We start from the raw sequence: 7,849 nt of genomic DNA, 5'->3' as shown, positions 1-7,849 counted from the left end.
CCAATCAACTAGTTTCGACAACATTTGAAAAAGAGTAATTAACCTAATATTAGCCTTAACAATCAACACCCTGCTAGCCCTACTACTAATAACCATTACATTTTGATTACCACAACTCAACACTTACATGGAAAAATCCAAGCCTTAGACATGAGCTAGATCAGGTTACAGGCAGAGTGGGTGGAGAGAGCTGGGATGGGTACAGAAATCTTTTATGAATTTTTTTTTTTTTGGAGACAGGGTCTCACTTTGTTGTCCAGACTGGAGTACAATGGCACGATTACAGGTTACTGCAGCCTTGCCCTCATGGTCTCAAGTAATCCTTCTGCCTCAGCCTCCCGAGTAGCTGGGACTACAAGTGCGCACCACCATGCCTGGCTAAGTTTTAAACCTTTTGTAGAGATGGGGTCTCACTATGTTGCCCAGGCTGGTCTTGAACTCCTGGACTCAAGCAATCCTCCGAGCTTGGCCTCTCAAATTGCTGAGATTGCAGATGTGAGTCACTGTGCTCAGCTCAGAAATCTTTCTGATATATAAAAATTCTTGGCCAGGCACAGTGGCTCACACCTACAATCCCAACACTTTGGGAGGCTGAGGCAGGCAGATCCCTTGAGGTCAGGAATTTGAGATCAGCCTGGCCAACATGGTGAAACCCTGTCTCTACAGAAAATACAAACATTAGCCGGGCGTGGTGGTACACACCTGTAGTCCCAGCTATTCGGGAGGCTGAGGCAGGAGAACCACTTGAACCCAGGAGGAAGAGGCTGTTGAGAGCCAAGATCATGTCATTGCACTCCAGCCTGGGCAATGGGAGTGAGACTCTGACAAACACACACACACACTCTCTTGAAAATAAAGTGAAAACGCTGGACGTGGTGGCTCATGCCTGTAATCCCAGACCTTTGGGAGGTTGAGGCAGGTAGATCACCTGAGGTTGGGAGTTCGAGACCAGCCTGGCCAACATGGAGAAACCCCATCTCTACCAAAAAAGTACAAAATTAGCCGGGTGTGGTGGCATATGCCTGCAATCCCAGCTACGCAGGAGGCTAAGGCAGGAGAATCCCTTGAACCCGGGAGGCGGAGGTTGCCGTGAGCTAAGATTGTGCCATTGCACTTCAGCCTGGGTGATGAGAGTGAAACTTTGTCTCAAAAAAATAAATTAATTAATTTTAAAATAATAATAATAAATAAATAAAATCAAGTGAAAAAATAGAAAAATGAATAAAGACAGAAGAGTTAATAGAACAAGATATACAAGTCTCCCGTCAACATGAAAATATGCTCATCTTCACTCATAAGAGAAACACAAATTGACACCACACTGAAACCATCTGTCACCTAAAAATTCAAAAACCTGACGGCACTCGCCGTTGAGGGTAAAGCAAGCATTCTCATGTTTCTGATGAGAGTGCAAAACAGAGAAGATTTTGGCAATGTCTGACAAAATATGTATTTACCCTTGAACCCAGCAATCTCAATCCTGGGAACTAACCCTGAAGACCCACCCCCACAAATGCGAAACAGCATACACCGAAGGCTGCTCGCCGCAGTCCTGCTTGTAATAGCAAAATACTGGAAAAAAAAAACCCCAAGATATCCCTGCACAGGAGACAGGTTGAACAAATGATCAGCTAGCACAGTGGACGACTATACAGGCATTTTTTTTTTTTTTTGAGATGGAGTCTTGCTCTGTTGCCCAGGCTGGAGTGCAGTGGTGCTATCTCAGCTCACTACAACCTCCGCCTCCCAGGTTCAAACGATTCTCCTGTCTCAGCCTCCCGAGTAGCTGGGTTTACAGGCGCATACCGCCATGCCTGGTTAATTTCTTGTATTTTAGTAGAGATGGGGTTTCACTATGTTGCCCAGGCTGGTCTCCAACTCCCGAGCTCAGGGAATCCACCTGCCTCGGCCTCCCAAAGTGCTAGGATTACAGGCATGAGCCACCGCGCCTGGCCTATGCAGGCATTTTTTAAAGATGAGGAGGATCAGGCAGGCACAGTGGCTCACGCCTATAAACCCAGCACTTTGGAAAGGGGCTGAAGAGAAATCTCAAACCTTACCTGGTGGGTTTGTTGTTGGCAGTGACATCAGTTTAAAAACCCAGAAACTATTGTTTCAGAATTTGGGTATTGCAGTACAGAAGAAATCTATAAGCATATTGAAATTGTTGGGAATCAGGATGGTTTGAGAGAAGGAAACATATGGACTGAAGCACAGACGAGGCCTCTGAAGCTGAATTTAAGCTGGAGGTTTCAGTACACTGGGAGGCTCCTCTAAAACATCTTAGCTGTGTTCACTGAAAGGGTCTAGAAGCATGACACCCAGCAAAATGAGCACAACGAGTTCCTGGACCTTCATTGGGAAATAAAAATTCTCCACCACACACACACACACACACACACACACACACACACAAAGAAATTAAACATTAGCAATCAAATTGAAGCTGTCTGCGTGTTCCCTTCCCTAACCGCAGCCTCCTTCCAATCCACTAGATGAGAGAATCTAGCATTTTATCATTTCCAGGCACTTTTGTATATTTTACTATGTATGTATTGTGTCTTTAAACAATATATAGTATTAATATCCATTTTAAAACACTTTATAGAAATGTTATTATCCGTGTGTATGCTTATGCAAATCGCTTTTTTTTCCTGTCAACATTTTGTGTCTTACAGCGATCCACACTGATACCTGGAGCTCTCACTAATTTTTACCCTCTATGTTATTGTACTGCATGGTTATGCCACCATCTACTTATGAATGTCCTGTGAAAGGACATTTAGCCTACCTATTATTTTTGACCATTATGAACATTGCTAGTGTGAACATTCTTGTGCATATCTTTTTGTGCCCATGTACAAGAACCTCCCTAGAGCATATCCTCAAAGTGGAGCTGGTGAGTTATGGTATAAATGCATATTCACTTTTTCTCTTTATTATCAATTTATTTTCCAATATCATTGAGTCAAATGACATTCCCACCAGCAGGTTCTGTTTCATTCAGTGTTCTTGCCAACACTTAGCATTAAAAGACTTTTTAATTTTTGTTAATCTGATGGATGTGAAATATCTCACTTCTCTGCCTACTTAGTGAGGTTTAATATCTATTTATTTACCACCCATGCATGTTTCAGCTTCTGTGAAATAAAATTTTCTATCTTGCAAAAAAAAAAAAAAAAATTATCTACAACAAGAGACCAGGATTTGAATAAATGACTGATTTCACAGTTGGGGCAAGGAAAGTAAAAGGTCAGTCTGGAGTGCCTTGTGCCAGAAAGCAAGAACGTGCTCAAAGGCCGGGCATGGTGGCTCACGCCTGTAACCACTCCCTCACTTTGGGAGGCTGAGGCAGGCAGATCACCTGAGGTCATGAGTTCAAGACCAGCGTGGCTAACATAGTGAAACCCATCACTACTAAAAATATAAAAATTCGCCAGTCATGGTGGCTTATGCCTGTAGTCCCAGCTACTCAGGAGGCCGAGGCACGAGAATCGCTTGAACCTGGGAGGCGGAGGTTGCAGTGAGCTGAGATCACGCCACTGCACTCCAGCCTGGGCAACAGAGTGAGACTCGGTCTCAAAAATATAAAATAAAATAAAATGAAAAAGTGCTCAAAGAACCATGGGGATATGGCAAAAAGACACAAGTCTTCTCCCTCTGAACAGTTTGAGCATCAAAAAAATTACAACAGTAAGGGATTACGGCACATTGAATTAAATTAAAAAACAAAAAACAAAAGAATCCATGGGCCTCCGGGAATACTCAAAAACTGAGTTAGAGGGAGGGAAAGACCTTCTTTACTGAAGAATGCCAGCCAGTAAACATCAAAGAAACGATGCAATTTTTGAGACAGAATTTCACTCTTGTTGCCCAGGCTGGAGTGCGATGGCTCAATCTCGGCTTACTGCAACCTCAACCAAATTGAGGTAAACCACTCAATCTGGACATCCACAGACTCCCTAAAGCCCTGGGCTACCAACCCTAATGTAGAGGAAGAAGCACAGAGCTTAGGACGCAGCACACAGGAGCAACAAGCCGAGGAGAGGAGGCTGTAATGAACAGAGGCGGGAAAGCAACAGCCAGAGGGGCAGGCAGGCCAGGACGAGCCCCGGCAGCGCAAACGCCACTCAGTCTGCAAACCAGGTAAGGACGCTTGCTACTGGGAGTGATTGAAACTCAGATCCCCGGCCGGGCACAGTGGTTCTCACCTGTAATCCCAGCACTTTGGGAGGCTGAAGCTGGCGGATCACTTGAGGTCAGGAGTTCGAGACCAGCCTGACCAACATGGTGAAACCCCATCTGTACTAAAAATACAAAAATTAGCCAGGCATGGTGGCACTCAGGAGGCTGAGGCACGAGAATCACTTGAACCCCGGAGGCGGAGGTTGCAGTGAGGCAAAATCGCGCCACTGTACCCCAGCCTGGGCGACAGAGTGAGACTCCGTCTCAAAAAAACAAAAACAAACAAAAAATCAGATCCTTAAAGATCGATTTTACACCCACCTACGTGACAGTAAGAAAGCTGGATCAACTTCGGGGATGAAGGTGGACAGTCAAGACCTACGGTAACACCGTCTGGTGTCTCTCTGGCTGCCATCCATATCACCTGCCTCTGGTTCAGGGCCCCTTCCCAGTTTGTCACCCACCTGTCTGGACCTTGTCCCTCCAGTGAAGGCTGCCTGGATGCCTCAGAGAGCACAGCCTTCTTACCTGCATTCTTCCCGGGCGCTTTTCCTTATTTGGTGCTTTCTAGGGAGTAGGCAGGTCTTAGGGATTTTTCTGTCTGTCTTTCTTTTGAGACAAGGTCTTGCTCTATCACCCAGGCAGTGGCACAGCCATTGCTCACTGATGCCTTGACCTCCCAGGCTCAAGTCATCCTCCCGCCTTGGCCTTCCAAGTAACTGGGACTACAAGCCTGTGCCACCACACCTGGCTAAATTTTAAAACTTTCTGTAGAGACAGAGTCTCACTATGTTGCCTAGGCTGGTCTCAAACTCCATAAACTCAAATAGTTGTCCTGCCTCGGCCTCCCAAAGGGCGGGGACTACAGGCATGAGCCACCGCGCCCAGCCTAGGAATGTTTAAGGTGCTCTTTCGAAAGACTATGAGGGCTGTTTGGTGTCAAAGCAAGTCCAAGCACCAAGAGATAAGAGATCAAAAGCTCTAAAAGCAAACCCAGTCCAATCTTTAAAAGTGAGAGAGATAAGATGGCTCAGAAATAATCATACTGGGTCCATTTATCATGTGGTTGGGAGACCACAGCTAACAGAGGGAGAAAAAGTAAATCAAGTGGGCCATGTCCACAGGCGTAATCAACTCATCAGAATGAGTTGGTCACCCATCACCAGCTGGAGAAACCCAAGCCTGAGTTGGTTCTGCCAGACTGGTAAGATGTCCCATCCCAAACTGACCAACTGAATCAGCATTTCTAGTCTTCTGTGCAATTGCCTGCAGTCATATAGGCCCGGTCATGATGGCAGAGAATAAAATCTTCTCTCACAACAGTCTCCAGTTACAGAGTCCTGATCACTGCAACTGGGAAAGCTGAGAACTTTTCATCATCTAGCACATTTGCGAAATTCATTGGCTTTAACAAACTGTTCCGCAAACACCTGGCCTGTTCGGTCTCCCCTCTCCAGCATGTGCTTTGTCATATTCAGAAAGTGCTTATAGGCTCTCGCTCGCCTTGAAAAATATCCATCAGCTCTCAGCAAGGCTCAAACCCATCGTGGCTCTGGTGGAACGTTCACTTCAGGGAAACACACAAGCCAATTTGATCCGACTTCATAAATGTTAACAAAATCCAGGTGAAGGAATCTATCTGGAAAAACATAAGGCTCTTATGAGCAGCTCCAAGAAAAAATTCTCTCGGGAAAGGGGGAAAAAGATGTGAAATCCTCCCTGCCAGGGTGGAAAGCAAGATGAAATTGGGTCTCACAAACGGGGAGCTTTCGCGGAACCCAGATCTAAAATGGCGGCTTCCAAATAGCTCAGGATTGTGAGACCCAGACGGATTTTCTTCTCATGCTTTGTTTTAGAGGTAAAATCAAGTTTAAAACTCATCAACTCTCTTATGATCCCTCACCCCCCACCCCCAACAAAGACCACAGACAAGAACATCATGGAACCAACTTCAAAATCTCGAGTCTGGGCCGGGCGCGGTGGCTCACGCCTGTAATCCCAGCACTCTGGGAGGCCGAGGCGGGCGGATCACGAGGTCAGGGGATCGAGACCACCCTGGCTAACACGGTGAAACCCCGTTTCTACTAAAAATACAAAAAAAAAAAAAAAAAAAAAAAAAATGATCCGGGTGAGGAGGCACCTGTAGTCCCAGCTACTCGGGAGGCTGAGGCAGGAGAATGGCGCGAACCCGGGAGGCGGAGCTTGCAGTGAACCGAGATGGTGCCACCGCACTCCAGCCTGGGCCACAGAGCCAGACTCCACCTAAAAAAAAAAAAAAATAAAAATAAAAATTAGCCGGGCGCGATGGCGGGCGCCTGTAGTCCCAGTTACTCGGGAGGCTGAGGCAGGACAATGGCGTGAACCCGGGAGGCGGAGCTTGCAGTGAGCCAAGATGGCGCCACTCACTCCAGCCTGGGTCACAGAACCAGACTCCGCCTCAAAAAAAATAAATAAATAAAAATTAGCCGGGCGTGGTGGCGGGCGCCTGTAGTCCCAGTTACTCGGGAGGCTGAGGTAGGAGAATGGCGCGAACCCGGGAGGCGGAGCTTGCAGTGAGCCGAGATGGCGCCACCGCACTCCAGCCTGGGCGACAGAGCCAGACTCCGCCTCAAAAAAGAAAAAAAAAAAAAAAAAATTAGCCGGGCGCGATGGCGGCGCCTGTAGTCCCAGTTACTCGGGGGCTGAGGCAGGAGAATGGCGCGAACCCGGGAGGCGGAGCTTGCAGTGAGCCAAGATGGCGCTACTCACTCCAGCCTGGGCCGCAGAGCCAGACTCCGTCTCAAAAAACAACAACAACAACAAATCTCGAGTCTGTCCCATTCTGAATGTGAGGCATGAGGGACACCGTTCCTAAAATTTAAAAGAAATTGTTCTGTATTCTGGCAGGATCTGCTCTGCTTCACGGGCAGAGCGTATGGCCATGTCGGCAGGTGGGTAGAGCTCTATGTAACGTGTGTGAGGACTCAGTAACATATAGGCATGCTTTTTTTTTTTTTTTTTTTTTGAGACGGAGTCTCGCTCTGCCGCCCAGGCTGGAGTGCAATGGCCGGATCTCAGCTCACCGCAAGCTCCGCCTCCCGGGTTCACGCCATTCTCCTGCCTCAGCCTCCCGAGTAGCTGGGACTACAGGCACCCGCCACCATACCCGGCTAGTTTTTTGTATTTTTTAGTAGAGACGGGATTTCACCGTGTTAGCCAGGATGGTCTCGATCTCCTGACCTCATGATCCGCCCGTCTCGGCCTCCCAAAGTGCTGGGATTACAGGCTTGAGCCACCGCGCCCGGCCTAGGCATGCTTTTCACAGAGCGCTTGTGCTCCCAGATTGGCTTCAGGTTTGAAACCCTAAGCTTCAGGTATGTGTCTCTGCTAATAATAGGGCTCTCCTCCCCAAGCCTACAAGAGACGAGAGAGCTAGCAAGGGAATGGTTTCCAGCATGGGAGAATCCCAGAGAGAGGGCAAGACTGCAGCCTGGACCAACCAATCCACGGAGAATACTGCTCACCTACCTGCAGGCTCTGCCATGTTCCTCCTGACACCCCCAGGGATCTCCTGCCCACCCCCAATATACCACCCAAGGGACACATGGGACCCCACAAAGACACACAGGCACTGGTGTGGAGAGCCCGCTGCACGAGATGAAGACACAGATTTGCTCCTTATAGG

Source organism: Macaca nemestrina, chromosome 17 (genome assembly GCF_043159975.1).
Source record: "Macaca nemestrina isolate mMacNem1 chromosome 17, mMacNem.hap1, whole genome shotgun sequence".
NCBI classification, from domain to species: domain Eukaryota; kingdom Metazoa; phylum Chordata; class Mammalia; order Primates; family Cercopithecidae; genus Macaca; species Macaca nemestrina.
Note: the sequence above shows the minus strand (reverse complement) of the source record.